The sequence below is a fragment of the Onychostoma macrolepis genome, chromosome 06 (genome assembly GCF_012432095.1).
Source record: "Onychostoma macrolepis isolate SWU-2019 chromosome 06, ASM1243209v1, whole genome shotgun sequence".
NCBI classification, from domain to species: Eukaryota; Metazoa; Chordata; class Actinopteri; order Cypriniformes; family Cyprinidae; genus Onychostoma; species Onychostoma macrolepis.
In genome coordinates, this window is record NC_081160.1 from 15389695 (window position 1) to 15409882 (window position 20188).

Genomic DNA, 20188 nt, shown 5'->3' on the forward strand with positions numbered 1-20188 from the left:
AAAACCTAGGACTGCTTTTAATCTGGGGAATGAGTGCTCTGCCATGAAACACAACCGATGAGCGAGTGCCTACCAGGCCTGGCCAGAGTATTAATATTTAAATTCCCATCCAGATAATCAATAGAAGGGAGCACTTCAGTGCGTGGTTAGCCCCGTATGGGAGGCGATAAGAGTGAGAAAAACCTCCTGATTAAGGCTCTTAGAGGCTCTCCACACTGTGTTGTGCTCAATACTTTAGCACTGATTATAACCTATTGAGGCAGAAAACCTGATCGAATATAACCTCTTTTGAATTCCTTGTTCCCTCAATGGAGTGTCAAAAAGAGCATTCAGAAGTTCGTGTAACAAAATGGCAGCCTGTCTAAATCGTTCGCTGTTTCTTCTTTGCATATGGTGCGCAAGAGAAAATTTCAGGAGCCTTTATATTCGAGCATAATGCTTTGATTTGAGAGCCAGTGTCATAACGGGCAGCAATAAAGAACTTATATCTTATTCTTCTTTTCAATGTACATAAAAAAATCCCAGCTTAGTCCTCTTTGTCTTTTGAATGCTTTGAACTCTTTTCAGCCTTAAAGGGCACTTTTTGTGCTTTAGACTGTGGTGTGCATTCACTGTAAAAGCACTCAATGCCACAAGAAGACCACAAGCAAAACTGCGAGTGTCTTCGGCCAGACCACACATCTTAAGCATTTGCATAATTTAAGGAATCAAAAGAAAGAGAGAAAGAGAAAAAACTCCGTCCATTTACAAACGAGTAGGAGAATCCTCGCCACATACTTCCACCAGCCTTAAAGGGTTAACCGGTGCAAGTTTTGGTCAAATTGTGCCAACAACGTCTTGGAATCCAGACCTTTGAGAAAGGGCTGGGCTCTTTTGTCATTGTCTGCGCTTAACTAAGACATCATAGATGGAGGAGAAGAAAAGCGTCATGGGCTCATGCAAGTGCAGAAGCTGGGGATAATATCTCGTTTGAAGGGCCAGCAGAAAGGAGAGCAGAAGGCGCAGAAGAAGAGGCCAAGAAGATGTTGAAAGAGAGCAAGTCCAAAGCTGAACTGCTCAGTTCATTTTCCAGCTCACTGGCCTTCGTAATCCATCTGGGCCAGCTGCTAACAAGATTGGGTCTGAAGTTTACCTCCACAATGACTTAATCAGATTAAGATCCACAAAGATCAAATAATGACCCCGCTTTGGGGCAAGTTCACTTGGCCCTTGATTGCGTTGTGTGGTCCTTGAGATTTATTAAGGAATTATGTGTAGTTGATACTTACCAAAATATTTTAGGTTTCTTGAAGATAATAATATCTTAAAATAAGGCTGCAACCACATCTCTGAAAGTCCTACACATGCAACTGAAGTCTTGAGCAGGGCTTACGAAGACGCACACTGAATTAAATAAGTTTTGCAGGCAAAAGAGCATCTTACAGTAATTACCACTCAGCAGTTTAAGGACCCAAGGCAGGGTTTTGGTTAAAAAAAAAGTCAGACTTCAGGAGAAAGTGGTGTTCCTCGTGCAGAGCGGATGCTAAATGTCTCACATGATTTTCGGGATCCCACTGTTTTGTTTTCTGAGTTTATCTCTCTCTCGCACTCTCTCTTTCACTTTTCCCCGCTCCCCTGTTCTTAAAAGGGGTAACGGGATTATTGGCAGAGGCATAGAAACGTGATTGTCTCACAGCAGATGGTGCGCACTGCTTCACCTTTGAGAAAAGTTAATTAAGCCCGCCATATTGTGCCCATCCAGGGGAAAAATGTAGATGAATATTGAGCAATCGAACTCTGTGTCTCCTTTTCAAGCCCTTTCTGTGGAATGGAGGAGCCCATTGAGGGAGAATTATGTACAGAGCCAAACTAATTCAAGGCCAGGCCCCCCCCCAGTCCCTTCCCACGTCTGCAACAGCCAGCCCACTAGGCCCAAAAATGGTTTGCTATATGGTGTCTACCAAATTAAACCAGTCTGTCCTCAACTATATGAGATATGATTACAGATGGGGGATGAAATGGAGTTTCATCTGGCCACAAAATAAAAGTGCAGAAGAGCGTGGCTAGTTTTACCGTTAAAGAGAATTAGGCCAAGACCTGCTGGTAAAATAATGAAACGCTAACTTTCATTCCTCTATGAGCTCATTTGTTTGAAGGACGGGAGACTTCTTTAAGGCTGAATGAGAGGTTGAGAGTGAAATTTGAAAGCTTTGAGACTGGCAGCGTTTTATTGGGAAACAGGGAGATGTGGATTAGGAGCCTGAGTGAAATCAGAATAACAAAATAGTGTTCAAAGTGCACAACATGGAGGAAAGAGCCTGCTGGGCGTAAAATAAAAGTTGGGGTTAAGCTTATTGTAAACTCCTTCCACTACGTTCCAATGGTAGATGTTACATATGATTAGAGGACCTTTGGTGTGGAGGTCCTGTTGCGGTACTTCCGTTCCAGTTGAGCATTGCTAATTTCTTAAACCCCTGACCATGGCTTTTGCTACGCCTGGACCTGTTTTTACCCACCTCCCCGCTTTCTAGTTCTCTTTCATTTTTTCTTCTTTATTTTCTAAAGTCCAAATTGAATGGTGAATCAGCTACAGTACTTTAGTCATTTCCCCAAATGTTTAATCCTTCTTAGTGCACACACACTGTGAAATGAAATTCTGATTGGTCACGAGTGCTTGTGTTTAATACCTCTTTGAAAATGGATAAAATAAATCAAATACTTTGTTTCTTCAGATGGAAAGAAGAAAACACACACACACACACACACACAATCACATCCTTAGAGGAAATATGCTTGTACGTGTTATGTCTTTGAAAAATTATCACATTTTTCTCTTATATTTCAGTTGTAAGTGTAATGCCACATCTCCAAATTAATTCAATGGAAAAATAATTTTTTCAGACTTTGCAAAAGTGGGAGAAGGAGAACAACAGCTCTGCAGATTAGAGGAAGTATACCAGTCAGAGCGCAGTGTTAACTAAGTCAATTGTCTCTTCATTGAAAGCATCTCGTCCTCTTGAATGTGTTTGTGGAGCAGCCCACACCATTCTCTCCAGTGACTGTTTGTATGGGTATTACGTCCCCTTGAAGTGTGGCCTCCTCCCTCCAGAGCCATTGATATCTCTCTATTGACTCAGAAAGCTGTGGACAGACCTACCAGGATAAAAGTGACTCACACTAATCACCCGGTCACTTGGGGGGCCAAAAGGAATCCAGACAATAGACCTTATTCGCTTTCCATTAAGTCTATCTCTAGACCTATGAACTTTTATAGGAGGAGTTATAGTTTTATAAGTGGCTCATTATATTACTTCTATATGTGAGGTATGTTAATGTGAGTATGTGTCTGCCGAAGGTAAGCTGGGTGTCCGATATATATTAATAGTCTAAGTTAGACAGACTGTTTTTCAAACCGTGCTGGTTGACCTTTCTATGTGTGAAAATTACTTCTCACACCAGCCACAAAGCACATAATACAGCCCAATTAAATCAGAAGACAATCTCCACATCACCAAACTATGGTACAATGGTGACAATAAATCCCAAAATGATCTTGGTTTTCAATTCGTAATTGAACATTGAAATGGATAAATGCAACAACTAACTGATAAAAATTTGCAGTAACTACATGGTGTCTGTTAAGTCATTTAATTAATTGCCAGTAAACATACACTCTCAGAAATAAAGGTACAAAAGCTGTCACTGGGGTGGTACCTTTTCAAAAGGTACACTTTTGTACCTATTAGGTTCAAATATGTACACTTTAAGTACTGATATGTACCTTTAAGGTACCAAAATGGACCTTTTAGGTACAAACATGTACCTTTTGAAAAGGTACCACCCCAGTGACAGCTTTTGTACCTTTATTTCTGAGAGTGTATACAAATGTTTAGTTTAGAAATCATGTGAAATTAAGGTTAGGGCAACGTGCTTTTACTCACTTAAAAGTTCACTCAAAAACTAAAATTCTGTGATTATTTTTAAGTGAACTATCCATCCAACTCTCTTTTTCATGATCATTTATGATCATGAAAATGAACAGGTGTTTTTGTAGCATAATATGATAGAAAATCAAATGGATTTAATTATATTGTAGTCATTTGTAGATCCAATCAAACAACTTAAACATCCCACATTGTTATTTAAAGCTATTGAAATATATAAAATGACAAATGATTTGAAGCATTTCTGTAATTATACAAAATTCTGATGTGTAGCCTCTTAAAGGATATGTTATACATATGTGAGATGCCAGTCATTAGAGGCAAGGCAAGGGCAGATTTAGCTCAGGGGCCAGAGCCAGAGGTGTTACCTCATCAGCCACAAATTGACAACAAGATTTACCCGCATCCATAATTGTAGTTTCTCTTATCCACAGTTACGCCAACTAATGACAGCAAAAACTTGAAGGCCTTTCTTGGCTAGTTTTAATGAGACCCCCTTCTTTTAAAGACCACAAAATGCCACCAATTTAAGTTCTGCCAATTTTCTCCACTTCTACTTGAGAACCACCCTGGGAGAGGAGAAATCATCATACTGGTCAGCAGCAGCGACACTTAAAGAGGAAGTCAGCATGGGTCTACTTTCCCTGAATGACCAGGACCAGATTAAAATTCAGGAAATAATGGCTTTCTGTCATGTGCTCATCATGATGTCCTCACCAACTTTTAATTAAGAGAAAAAATAGTTTCTCCTTCCATTCAGTGCGAGCAGTGTGAATAAGGAAAGGAAAAAGGGGAGAGGGAGCAATAATCAGAGTTCTGCTTCTCTTTTGAGCCTTGATAAATGTAACCGTTTGTTCTGCACATGACAGTTTTAGAAATGTTACATTTCTGCAATCCAATTTACAATAATATAAGTGTTGTAAATATACACTCTTAAAAATAAAGATGCTTCACGATGCCATAGAACATTGGTCCCAAACTCAATTCCTGGAGGGCCACAGCTCTGCACAATTTAGCTCCAACCTTAATCAAACATACCTGATCCAGCTAATCAAGGTCTGCAGAATTACTAGAAACTTCCAAGCAGGTGTGACTTGGAGCTGATTGGAGCTAAACTCTTCAGAGCTGTGGCCCTCCAGGAATTGAGTTTGAGACCACTGCCATAGAAGAACCTTTTTGTCTAAATGGTTTCATAAAGAACCTTTAATATCTAAAGAAACTTTCTGTTTCACAAAAGGTTCTTTGTGTGCGAAAGAAGGTTCTTCAGATTAAAAAAATGTAAGAAAGTGATGGTTCTTTAAAAAACCTTTGACTGAATGGTTCTTTGTGGAATCAAAAATGGTTCTGTGAAGAACCTTTTAAGCACCTTTATTTTTAAGCGTGTATATATAACGCAAATGCTAAACATTATGCCTGTAAATGTTCAATCTATAGATTGCAGCTTGATTTAGCCTCCAATTGCATTTCATTGTTTGGGGATTGTGTCTTTCTCAGAGTTCTCCGTAAAACCCTCAGATCTTTTGAGCACTGGCCACCTTTTAAAAACAGATCACAAGCTTAGTTTGCTCTAATCTGTTTGTGCTCCTTACAAACCAAAATGAAACCAATCTAAGAGCAATCTGGATCAGTTAGTGGGTGTAAATGAGAAAGCATTTGTGCTTGGAATGGATAAAATGAGTAAAGAACAAATGTTTAAAGTTGCGAATTTATGAAAAAATCCTTAGCATTAGAGATGCAGAAAAAAAGGAAATTCAGTTTTATTGCGAAGTAAGCTGCAAATAAACAAACAAACAAATAGGCATATATATTCACACACAAATAAATACAAAATATACAAAGATCATTATTATTAAAGTAAAAAAAAAAGAAAGAAAAGAAAAGTAAAACATCATACATAAATAAATAGTTTTTTTTTTTTTTTTCACGTTTGTCTGTGTCTGCCTTGTTCTATGGCTAGGCTATGATCTCTGAGTCTGTTTTGGTAAAGATCCATATCTGCTTTGTATTCTCACTCTGTGTCTCTCCAGTGAAAGTCCATATTGAACTGATCTGCACGTTACAGTCCTGAAGTGTCCAGCACAACCGTTTTAACATGCACAATTAGACGTCATAGATATGTGTTAATTGAATTGGTGTTTAGCTGCTTGTCTGTTATTGTTTTGTTTTACTCTCTGCATATTTATTTATCCCACAATTCCTAAAATTGGCAGCAGCTGTGTGTATAGCAGATGGTTTAGTTTGTAGATGTGTCATCAGAACCACACAGCTCCTTCTGCCCTGTGTACACAGAGTGCTGTTGGGTAGTTGGTCTGGGAATATGGAAATAGGACTTAAATTCCTTAATGTAGATTGCACTTGCGTGTATATTTTAACATGACAGTGAAAAACAGGCTAAATGTTGTGCTGTTAGGCTTGCAGCTCACAACACATCCTCCACCCCCACATGCTTTTATTGAGTGTGGAGGGAGAGAAAAGTACAGAATCATAGCTTGCAGGTAGTGTTGAGGGTACGTGGTGAGTCTATGATATATGACATGTGCTCCATGCAGTCTTTGTTAATTTCCCAAGGACCTGTCAGTGCTCCAGAGCTGTCAGTTAAAGGCTCCGTTATACTCTGCTTAAATCCCCGTTTACCGCCCGATTCTGCTGACAAACATGAGAGATGAGACAAATGAAAGACTCTCGACTTCCTCATCTCACATATTAATTTTAAAGAGCACACTTTTTATCTGAGTGTGTTTTGGCCTGCCCAGTTTGAAATATGACAGTTACATATGTAATTACATGTTTATTACATATGTATAATAGATAAAATGTTACTAATATGAAAAATGTATGTGGGTTTGGTGGTATGATCTGTGATTACACACTGTACATGAATTATAGCACATTTTAAAGGATTCACTTATGCTAAGATTGTAAACACAATCACACATTCCACTACAGCCTTCTAATTTGCCAATCTCAAGCATATGCAGTGGAGTAATTTCTCTCTTTTACATTTTAATAGGGTCCCCATTAATCCTGAGGTCATAGGCCTGTGGCCCTGTCTGATTATTGCTTTCACATTACTCACTCAAGGTCGCGTCATTGCTGGAAGCTCAGACCTTGTCTAATGTATTTATCTCAAGAGATAAAACTGCAAACATCCTCACACACGCAGCAGAGGCACTCACACAATTAGAGATGCACACATACAGAGCATTTTGCTTAGCCTCTAAATTTAGTTTGCCAAATGTTTCAGTCATGCAGAGGTGACGTCTGCTATGAGACTAATTTCAAACGCGTTTCCAAATCGTTCAAAAAGTGTTCGTGGAACAATGTTACATTGGCGGAGAGTAAACAAGTGTAAACAGCATCTTCCAGAATGCAGTTTGAAGGTGTCTGCCCAATCACCGAGCACGACCTGTATATGTGACATTCCACCAGGCAATAAACAGCACAGCTCTCCAATTCGGGGCCTATTAGATGTGGGAGGGGGAGGGCAAAAAGGCTAGGATTCTTTGCCAGAGACTGACGGGGGTCCTTGGGACAATTACAGCAGAGAAAGAGAGAGAGAAAGAGAAAAGAAGAGAGAGAGAGTCTTTCTTCGGCCCCCGCGGCCTGCTGGTGCTGAGTAAGATTCATGCCCAGGCAGAAGAGGATGCCAGTGCACTAATACTGCCTGACAGTAAATGTCATCAGAATTTAAATTACACGGCCTGCTCCCTCTCACGGAGCATGAGAGTTTGCTTTAACCTATATCGGCCACCGCAAACAGCGGCGGAGGAGCCCGTGGGGGCCAAAGAAGGGGAGTGGGGGTTGCGGGGTGGGAAGTGATGTTTTTGCACTTCAAGACGTCTCGTGGTTTGAAAGCACCAGCTCAGTTGTTTCTCCTCCCTTGTCATGTATGTAAAAGCAATGAGCTGATCCACCAGGCGTGTGCACGGCTAATTAGAGGGATTCAATTAGCCTGATCATTAACGATGTGGACAGATCTGCTGCTTTCACTAACGACTTGCACACATGCACCCCCCGCCTTTGTCCCCTGGCTGATATTAGTGTTCGCAAATGGGTTATGAGCATGGATGGCGTGCGGAGATGACCAGGCTAGGCCAGGACTGTGAGGAACGCAAAGTGCTGGGAGGTTCATCTGTTTGAATGAGCGTCTATATGGAAATATGCTTCAGTTTAACAGTTTCATATGACGAGCATTATTGTAATGAGCTGATGATGGGCCAGATCTAAATGCATGTAGTGTATTGGATAAAGTGTGTTTTTTTGGCATGTGACACCTGCAAATATTAGCCATCAGCCATGGCACTGCAGCAGTCAAAAGTTGTTTTAGATGGTATGATGTTCGGAAGACTACTTTTATGTTTCATACAATCAGGTTCTTGCTATCATATAGTAGATTATGAGGTGACCTTATTAATAACTTGAGGTGTGTTTTTACGCTGTTCAGTTGTCCTCCCGTGTACTCGCTGTGATGGAGTTTGCACTGAGATGATATAATTTAACCATTCCAGATGAAGTGTTACTTTGGTTTCAGCATCTTATTAGCATATGTCAGTATGTAATAATTATGGCCAGTCCTGTCACACAGTTTGCTTTCCTGTGTAAGATAATGAGAGTGAACTTTCACTGCAAGTATCTTTATTGAGAAGAAACTGAGGGGTTGTTTTAAGTGTAGAGTCTCTGCAATTACCTTTAACTGAAGTAACATTAATAAGATAAGTGACCTTTTCTTCATTCACCCTGCTGACCAGTCCAGGAACTTCATGAAGGTCTGAGCATCTCTAATACACTTGGATCTCCCTGAAGAGTTTTAACATTGTTGTGTAAACTTTAGATCACATGGTAAACATTGAACACATGTAAACCTATTTCACAAATGTATAAGATAAATATGCATAAATATCCAGTGTTTTACAGCCATTTTATGGTGCCCAAAAGGAGAATGTGTTCTCTCGTTCCTCAGAATGTAGAAACACTAGGGTGAAAAGCACTTATTAAGCCTTTTATAAAAAGATACAAGAGATATACGTGTCAGATGCGATTTGCTGCTATTGTAGCTCCATGTGTTCCAGACGAGTTTCTTTCTCCTCCGTAAGGAGGTTACATTAAACCCTATAAACTTCAAAATTCGAAGAAGCTGTAAACGTTTGATTCCAGAACGGCGCTTGTGACACCCCTGGGAAGAGTCCCAAACTGGATTAGTTTAATGCTCTTTAGTGCTTGTCTCTGAGCGTATCCACATCTGTCTGCAGTATTGCTGTCCTACAAACGTACGATGCTGAAAATGTCAAGACCGATCTGGACTCTGCCTTCCCCTCAAATGAAAACGCTTACCCATGCTGAAGTTCATTCTTTTTGTAAGTACGTACTGTATAAGGGAGCTTGCTTTTCTACAATTTGGAGGAGCTCCAGTGTCCGAAGCATTAAGTGTAAAGCCGCCTTCTCGTTGAATTTGTAATTTTCTGTGCAAATGTGTGTTTTGTTTACAGAGAGAGAGAGTGCTTCATTGGGAATCCAAGCATGAAGTGGAAAAAATATGACTCTGATGGAGAATGAGTGGTCAGTTAGGAATGTGCATTTCCTTCTTTATCCAGATTGTCCTGAGGTCATTTCTTCCACTCTTTCATCCTCTATCCCCCATTCTTCTATCTTCCTCTGCCCGATACTATTATTTCCTATCACATTATGAGGCTCTTCTTAGAGGAACATTCACAGTGTTCCTGTGTGAGAAACACATAACTGTTTTTCTTCTCCTGAATGTGACAGGGCCCACATTCGTGCTTTGTTCTATACTTGGGGGTAATGAGCGATCCATATTTCGCCAAGTGTTGTAAAGAGATGCCCCTGGCCTCTCACAGCTGTAATGGAAGGCAATGGCGTGTCTGGGGTGGAATGAGCATTAGAATAAATGCAATCCGACCGTTATTCAGATACTCATGGGGCCTGTCATTACACAGGCCGCAAGATGAACAAGATCTAATCACTCCAGTGGAGCTTTTCAGATGTGTTTCTAAACTGGGGAAACATAAGGTTTTATTATTTCGTTGCGGTGTACAGTTTAAGAAACACACATACTGTAGGCTAATTTATTGATCCCCAGGCAACGTTCAGCAGGACATGCCATATTTATGTACAAATTTATGTAAAACAGTGTGCAAAAACATGAATACACAGATCATTTTAGAAAATTAAATTCAGAATTCAAATTTTCAAAACTACTGGGTTTGTTTCTAATAATATTTTGCACAATACTAGTATCCAGAAATGTCTGGATAAAGGTCTGATTGAGCCACAACTGTGTTTGTCTGCATGTGATTACTTCAATAAAAATAACAATCTATCATCATTTACTCACCTTTTCCAATCATATGTGACTTTCTTTTTATTGTGTACCACAAAAGGTGAATTTCTGAAGAATATTCATGATGCTCAAAATAATGGCAGTAAATTTAAAGGAATGTGAAATCAAAAGGATTCAAAAATACCATTAAAAAGGTTTCATAAAAGCAGCCCATGCAATTTATACACTATATTCAGTAAGCTGTTAACTGAATCAGTGAGTAGAAATGAATCCACCTAAATCATGAACAAATCATTCAGACCAGTTTTGTGACCTGGATCAACTGATTCTTCATAAAGATTCAACACAAAAGAATGATTCATTCATGAATCAGACATCGAGACTTGTCACATGAACTCTCACCCATGTGCCAAAGAGATCTAGGGCATATGTATTTTATATTTTGTTTTTATTTATGTAAATAATGAGATATATTACATTAGGGTAAGAAAATGATAACAGAAATTTAATTTTGGGGTGAACTTTCCCTTTAATTGACCTTGTTTTTGGTTTTACTGTAGACATACAGTATTTACTCATAGCATCGCTCTCGTTTACTTTGTGGTTCTGTTGCCTAAACCTTTCTATGCCAGCAAGGTCATGTGATTGCTCTGCCCGCTGCAGTCACAAACACACAGTGACAATGGCGTCCTCCTTTCTTTAATCTGAATGCATTCACCGTCACTGTTCCCTCGCTCATCCTGTCTCCAGGTTAATGCCCTCATACAGCGTGTCAGCTGCAGTGTGCTCCCTGGTGGATGTGTGCTCTGCCATGACTGCTATGCCCAGCCTGTTTAGGAGGGGAAGTGTTTTTCTGCGACCACGCCAGAGGAGAGGAAAACACGCTTTTCTGCCACTGCATGTCACTAAGGTCACAGAGGTATGCTGCACCTCTGGGCTAGAGGTGTTTCTTCAAGCTATGTGGTGCAAATGTGCATCAACGTAAAAGAAGAATAAATTCAATTTTTAATATCCATTTTTATGGCTAAAGGGCTACAATGAATAACACCTGATGACCTTGGTTGAGCACCAGCACAGGTTGTTGAAGACTTGATTTCTAGTATAGTTTTATTCTACTTTTATTCATTTATCACAAGCAAAAGTGTTGACAGAATAAAGCCAGTATATTATAGTATTCAGCTGGAAATATGCTCATGTCTGCCCTCATGCTCTTCGCAAAATAAAACAGCAACTAGACTGCTGATATGATGTATTTATCTATAGTTTATATATATAGCTATATGTAATTTTTAATAAATAATTTCATTGATTAAAAAGATCACTGATATATGTCTTAAAATTACCTATTTGCATTTCATATAGAATTTGTTTACTTTCCATGGTATTTCTTTGTCAAAAGATTTTTTTTATATTATTTAATTCCTTAATACTCCAAGGATTAGTCAAAATTTTTGCTTTGTGGTATCAATTTCATATTTTGTGAAAACACATTATAATTAGTTACATAGTCATTACTTATTTTCCCATTAAATTTAATTAATTTTCATTAATCTCATTAATTTCTTCTTTCTTTATGCATTTATGTATTTATTTATTTATTTATTTATTTTTGCAATTACGGTATAGCACTACTACTACTACTACTAATAATAATAATAATAATAATTATTATTATTATTATTAATGATAATTTATTTATTTATGTATTTGTTTATTTAAATTTAAATTTTATTTTATTTTTTCATTTATTTATTTATTTACTTATTTTTACTTGTTCATACAATTTCTTTAGATGTACATGTTTACATTTCATTGAGAAATATTGGTGGGTACACTTTTAAAAAAATTAAAATTGCAGTCATATTATTTGCCATACCCTGCAAATAAAGCAGAGAGACCTGTATTGTTATCCTTTCTTCGGTACAGCACAATTTCAGACTGTGGCTAACTGGCTCAGAATTCTCATTACCTATTCTCAACACAATGCACATGTGCCATTACAGAGCCATAAAGGCCTGTGAAGGTCAGCAATGATCCAAGCTGCTGCACAAATGCGCCAATTTACATGTCACTTCAAGTGTACATTGCATCCTCTTAGGACTAAATGTTCGTTTTACAGCAAGTAAATGTGATATAAATGCATTCGGAGGACTTGACACCACTGCGTCTTCATCTGACCGTGTGCTGACAGTATGAGCGGTCATTTAGTCCACATATGGAACAGAAGCAGCACAGAAAGAGATGGCATTCATGCGCTTTGCTAAATGTGAAATTGCTTCTTGGTTTTACGTGAACGCTCTGTTTGAAAATAGTTGCCAAGAGGCGATGAATTTGATCAATTAGGGAAATTCTCACAAATGTAGCCCCCAGAGCACCAAACATTTCTGAACATTTGAAATAAGCAGTGCTATGAAGAGGTGTGTGATTCGGCTATAATGTGCCTGTTTCCTCCAGCTGTTCACTGGTTTGAGGTCTGATTCATGGAAGCGCTCTCAGCTTCAATGTAGGAGGTGGTATGAAGTGAAGATGAGTGTCATGTCCAATGACCAGAAAAAAATGTCTTATACCTCAATTACATTACACTCCATGGAAATTTATGCTTCACCCTGTCAGGATTCAACCACTGTTCACAGTCTAGAACAACATGCAAGACAGCAATGAGGGAAAAAAAATATGCCCGCGGGTCTGTCTCTCTGCTTCTTCTAGAATGAGAAAGTGACTAATTAATAAACATTTGCCAAGCAATCAGCCCATTTAATGCATTTACCATGCAAATGTTCTAGCACGTGTGAAGAAGACTAATGGATTATGTTATGGCTCACCTCTTCAAGTAACCTTACGTGTAATTGTGGCAGCATTAGAGAGCTCTAAGTGAAGCGTGTTGGTATCCAATAATAAGGCAATGAAACGAGTTAAAGTAGAAATAATATATCCCTGGCAGTTTCAGTCCCTGAATGACACAAAGTGGGATGTGTGAAGATATAATTGACAGGCCATAGATCCCCCCAGATCTTGCATGATTAGCAGTTTAGATGATGCTTTGTCAGCGAGACTCCTCCTATCTTTAGCTCATTTTCACGTGATTTTTCAGAGCCGCAGACTCTGTGTTTAATCAGTTTAGCTCAACTTAAGTTGGTGGCGCTGATGCCTCTGCACTTTAAAGCAGGGATTTCTTTGCGTCCCCACCGAATCCCTTTTCACATAACTTAATATGCCATCTTGCTCTCTCAGGGCTAATAATTGAATCCAGGCAGAGTTTAAATAGCTTAAAGGACAGGGAATACAGATGGGCATTGCTGTGATTAGCGCAAACTCCGGCCCATGGCCTCTGTGTTGGCTGCAGGATTAAGACATTACGAAGAGAATGACAGGGCTTTTTTAACACTTTATTCCCTCTCAATAACATTCTTTCACATATTAATACCACCCCTAGGTAGCTACTTTATCATGCAGAAGAACTTAATCCACTGGTGTTGAGTCCATCTCACTCTGGCTTTGATGCGGCCCCCACCCTCTGCTTTAACACTGCTGCTGGAAGCCCTGTGTAAGACAAAGCACCCGTGACAGAGACAATCAGAAACAGCTCAGGCCCAAAAAATGGGCTTCAGCCTTTGGAGAGCAGAGAAGAGAAGAGCCATCGTTGAAATAACATTAAGCCAAAAGAGAAAACATCAAAAGAGGCAGAAGTAGACAATATGAACTCCTGAAGAAGAACCTTTAGAGCTCACATTGTGCCTGAGAAATGTATCATTTTCACTCTTTTCTTCGCCTCTGATTTGAGTCAGAGGGTTAGGCCCTAGTGATCTTCTTGTATGCCCCTTTATCTGAGGAGCACCCCTGACCTCTGGCTGAAAGGCCCTGGATACCGTGATGGGTGTAAGCTGGGGGGTGTGTGTCTGATGTGGGATTGCCGCTATTGCTGGCATTTAGCTTGCCTGTGAGCAGCGGTGGTGGTCAGTTTCTCCTCGAGAGCCTCACCCTGGGAAAAATTATTGGGGTCAGAGCACCCGTCGCATTTACAGGATGCAGAACTAGCAAAATCAGATTTGTGATGGCCGTAAGAGGTTTATCATTCTTATATATGATAATCGATCAGAATCAGACATAGTGAGATTTAGCGATGCAAAACCATCATTTTATAACTAACCTGCAACACCCACATACTTCGTACAAATCCTGACTTTCTCTGAGTAAAATTTCAGTGGGAGTGTCATCTCCTAATTTTGCCTAATGAATTCAGTCACCTGTTTAAACTTAAGCTGTCCATTTCATTGTCAGAACTGGCGAGAGCTTTGAAGGGTTTTGATCCTGCTAGTGCTAACAGATGGTTGGTGTGACTGGACCCAGGCTGGGAATCGCTACCCAAACTCCCACTGAAGGGTTGAGGGGCTAAATCCTCTGTTGCTGGCCCTAAGAAGACCATAAGCTTGAGCAGAGCAAAAGAAAGGGTCTGCTACTGGTGCTAATTACCCAGAAACCACACAGAAAGTGCCCACTGTCACCCACTGAAGAGGTTCACATCCCTTCCTCCACAGATAAAAGGCGTAGTATGAAAACATTTCGCGAGGGACAAAAGGGGGAAGATTAACATAATCTTTGGGTTTGTATCCCCTGTAAGCTGTCCGTGTGTGAGCCTCTGCCTCTCTCTGTTTTCTCCTCTCTCGCACTCATTTCTTTTCTTTCGCTTTCCTCGTTTCTTACCTCCTAAAGTCTGGTTTTTAAGGAATAGGCACGACAGTAAAAGGCTTTGTCGCCTAAGCCTGACAGTTGTGTTTTTCCCGCCTCTTTGTGATCCTCTCTGTAGATGGGAGGCTGGTGTTTGGGCTAAACAGACAATAGTGGGCAAAAACAAGAAGTCATGCTGCTGACTTACAGTTCTTCATGTTATGTCATTGGTAATCCAGAGCCCATGGCCTTCTTGCTTTAACTTTCATTGTAAACTTTCCTCATAATGTTGTTGCCCATGGGGTGAGGTAGAGATATGCTGCCATCATTGTTCTGTATATTAAATCAGCAGCTTTTGACTTAAACGGTATGGGACAGTAGAGCACACGCAACTCTTTATTTAAGCTTGCTTTTTTATATAGAACATCATAGTTTCAGAGGGAATCTTTCAATCTTTCAAGGTTAGCACTGATCTCTCTCTTTCTCTTCTGCCCTTACTTTCTCAAAGTTTCCTAAACCAAAAACACTAACAGGGGGATGAAAAGAAACAGTTGGCTGCTTTTGGTAAATGTCAAGGAAGTCTATAATACATGGCTCTCCTTTTATCCCAGTGTCCAACTGTCCTGAGTGGATCGCAGACTTATAAGTGCATTACCGCCACCTATCTCTCAAATGGACCATTGACACTCTATCTACAATCTCAATTAGGAGTGTCAATGGTCCATTTGAGAGATAGGTGGCGGTAATGCACTTACAAGTCTGCGATCCGCTGTAAAGCAACGAGAAGAAGAAGAAGAGCGTCATGCACTTGCTGTTGTGAATGCGCTCAGGACAGTTAGACAGTGCAGTGGATCAGAGGTAAAAAACGCTATAAATGCTGTTCAGCTTCTTGCACAGACCAATCGTTTCGTGTCTTTAGACCTCAATGTATCGTCACAAGGTTTAGTTTGGTTTTGTCTGTGTATGTTTTTTTCCCCTCTCAAATCCCATTGACTGCCATTATATGAAGTGAAGTGACGTGACATGTGGCCAAGTATGGCTACCCATACTCGGAATTTGTGCTCTGCAATTAACCCATCCAAAGTACACACACACGGCAGTGAACACACACCCGGAGCAGTGGGCAGCCATTTTATGCTGCGGCGCCCGGGGAGCAGTTGGGGGTTCGGTGGTATTGAGGGTGGAGAGAGCGCTGGACATTCACTCCCCCACCTACAATCCCTGCCAGACCTGAGACTAACCATTAGGCCACGACTTCCCCAAATGACTGACAGACTGCAACGGTTTGAGTTAAAAATCTTCGATTGTGTTCTACTGAAGAAACAAAGTCACCTACATCTTGGATTAAGAGGAAGTCTACATCTTTGGATTCTTATTAAGAGAAATAATTTCAGTTATTTAAGTTAAGTACAACATTGAAAATCATGAAAGGTGCTCCAACAACTTGCCCCAACTGTCATCTGATTTTTGCAGAATATTTAAAATGCATCTAACATCATTGATTTTTTTTTAAAGATATAATTTAATTAAACAAATAAATCTTGTCCTAATGTTTTATGTAACATTTCATATGCAAAAATGTATTTTGTTTTTTAAGTCAAGTGACAGAATCTATTAAAGATACACATTTAAAATTCATTATATAACTTAATTAATTCTATAATATTTTATTTTAAATGAAAAAAATTGCCACAAAAGCAATACATTATGAATTTAGACTAAATGATTTCTGTTTTATTGGCCTATAGGTTGATGAATAATAAAGAAATGTACATATAATCTAAAAATATATATATTTCACATAACTTCATGAAAACCTTTATGAATTAGAATGTTTATTATATTGAGAGCAACATGACACTGAGGGACTTCTGTTTCAGTCCTGAGGGGGACATCATGTTAACAAATTATTGTGTGCATCAGCTCTTACATTAGATACATTTTTTGCCCTCTGAAGGGTGTAGTTACAGCAGCTACCAGCAGGGGTTAACTACACCATGCTAACCAGCCAAAACCTTTGGTAAATGCTGCCTTTACCCTTCATACTTTAGTCAGAGATCAGTCTGGGAGTCAGATTCTTTCTCATCAGCCCCCCAGCACACACACTGTCACGTTTGTCTGGGTGGAGGCTGGGTGGATGGAAAGGGAGGGGTGAGCAGAAGAGGTACTGCCAGCGAAAATTGTTTCAATTAGTACAAGTGATGGGTGATGCAAGGAACTTCTTCTCTCCACTAGAACAATGGTGCCTGCGAGAGACTCCCGCGTTCATTATCCCGAGATCTCTGATCCTCTAAACCCTGACTCGCGCATGCAGAGGAATGAGCGCGTCTTGACGGAGAAAAGCCGTAAACGCCTTTGCTTTTTAGCAAACACACAGGCCTCTCTTTGCGCTCTCTTTCCCTTTATTTCTTGCTCTCTCGCTTCGAGCTGGAGGTATCTGAGACCGACACAAGACTTGCTGGTTTTAGTGGATTTTGACATTTCTGACTCTTTCAGATAGTTTTCCATCAGACGCAGTGTTTTTTTTTTTCGTTTTTTTTTTTCTTGCTTTTGCCTTTTCAGATTTCCATATTTCCCTGATGTCAGAATGAACTCTGTGTGACTATGGCAGATTCGTCTGTTTGTCTGAAGCTCACAGTTACAGCGCCTCTCATTGTGGTGTCTCTACCCACAGCACTTTCACTTTAATGATAATGGCACCATTTTTCCCAAACGTCAAATATCACATTTTGTTCTGTTTTATGTGTTTGAAACAATTTTGTAATAAAAATGTACTTTAGATGAAAGTAAAAGGCATTTTGTATCAGGCAACTTTCTCTGTCCTCTCATGTTTCAGGAGTGTGGTTAAATATTAAAGGAGTAGTTCACCCAAAAACGAAAAATCCCTCACCATTTACTCACCCTCATGTCGTTCCAAACCTATATCACTTTCTCTTTCTACCGGGGAACACAGAAGATGAATCCTGGCCATTCTTTCTAGTATAATGCAGTGAATGAGAAATGACAAAATAACTAAAAGTACCATAAAAATATCTCAAAAGTGGTCCTTATAAATTAAACAAGAATGTCTGTTACTCAATGAATCTGTCACAGCCGTTAACAAGCTACTGAAGAAGAAGATTGCCTGCAAATAACAACCTAAATTCTGTTTAAGCCATTGTATGGCTTTGAAATATAGTGCAAAAGTTGCTTTATAACACTTCACAGTGCTTTTGCATCCCTTTTAAAGCTCAGTTCTCTATCATAATTGCATGGGAATGAGCAAAAAGTATGTCCTATAGATAAAACAATTGTGCATGGTACTAACAAAAAAAAAAAAAAAAGGTCTTGATTCCTATTAAATGCATCCATTTGATAAGATATACTTTGAATGCAAGCTGCTTGAAGTTGCTTTGGATAAAAAAATCCTGACAAAAGTATATATAATGTAAAAGTATGCTACTGTATTCAGTATAGTACAGTTATTTGATAGTTTTGTGTGAGGAACAGTCATTTAAGCAATTAGACACTATATATATATCACTATATATATATATATATATTTAAAAAATCTTTAAAATGTTCTCTTTTATAGAAGAAGAATATTAATAAGCTTTACAAATATGTTTAATATATACTATATCATATATCGGTACGCTATTTTCCAAGGCCTCTAAATTATCAACACAATCAAAAGGTTGTAGGTTACATGCCTTTTGTTGTCTGTCTGATTGATAGTTTATACTTATTTTTAAGAACGTAAAACACATTTTAGTATAATTCTAAATATGCCTTCTTTGGGTCATGGTACACATGGTACACACACCTGTGAAATCTTTGCTTTTTTTAAAATGTAAAAGTGCAAACTTTTATCAAGTAAATGTCACTTTTATATGAACACTTTCTGGACTGAAGGGACTTAGGTTTACTTGATTATCCATTTTTAGAAAAATCATGTTAAAGTATAATATACTACATTAGGCTTTTGAGTAATCTCTCAATGATCATTGTATTGCATTATATGTTTTGCCACCCACAATAAAAGCAACAGTGCTCTGATTACAAAACATATCATTAATATGACATATTATTGGGAGATATAGAGTGATATATGCATTTTATGTAAGTAATCTGCTATACTGTATATAGTATATTAAATTCTAACTTGTTATCAGACATTGCACCAAATTACATATTTTTGAGGTGTCCCCTCTCTCTTGAGTGTGAGCTCCATATTCTCACTATACTGAGCCATGAAACCACTTATTGGGCCATAAAAGCCTGAAAATATTTATTTATTTATTATTTACACTGGAAAAAAATATATATATTAATTGAATTTACTAAAAAAAATTAAGGTAAGTGGTTGCAATAAATTTATTTTAGCTACATTTAAATAAACAAATTTGTTTAAAAAAAAGTTACCGTAATTCAATTAATATTTTTTTTTTTTCAGTGTATTTATTTATTTATTTATTTAAAAATGTTCAATAAACTGTTTCATTTAAAACATGTCTAATATGTCTATTATGTTTTAGGCTTTTCAGTGTTAAAATTACATACACTTTCAGATGACGCCAGCATTTATACCAGTGGTCTGGACAATTTTGAGATAACATGACCAGCTGTGTAATATTTCCAGGAAAAGTTCCACCAGTGCTAACAAAATGACTAGTAAAATAAAATAATGACTAGTAAAATATAAAGACTCAATCAAGCAGTTCCTGCTGAAATTATAAAACAAATGACCACAAATGCAAGCACCCCAAGCAGCAAATTATTGTGAGAACACAAAATGTTTCCATCCACAGACCTGTTTGTCAGCAAACTAGTCCAAAATGTCTATTTATTTTTTTTTTTGCAGCTTCCTAGACATCATTCAGTTTCATATCTGACTGATTTAGAACGCTCTGCATAGGCATCAGCTCAACTATGCAACACATTTAGTGCTCTATCCAAGCACAATATGATTTTTAACAATTGAAAAGCCCTATGCAGAAATGAAAATTTTGTCATCATTTATTATTGCTTGCTTTTTCTTTCTTCCATGTATGGGGAAAAAATATATATATTTTTGGGTTTGGGAGAAAAATAACTGCTTGAGTGAGAATAAATTCAGAATTTATTGATTCAAAATGTTATTGGTATAGGGCTGTTGAGTTTTTTTTTTTCATTGGCAGTAAAAGTCGTTTCTGGTTAACTCTTACAAATTATTTTGAGCTCACCACAAGGCGAGGTCCTCAAAGACATAGAACACAGCAACAGGCACACACTGTTTGGCGATGTTATTTTGTATTGATCTACAATAGATCTGGATTTGTAT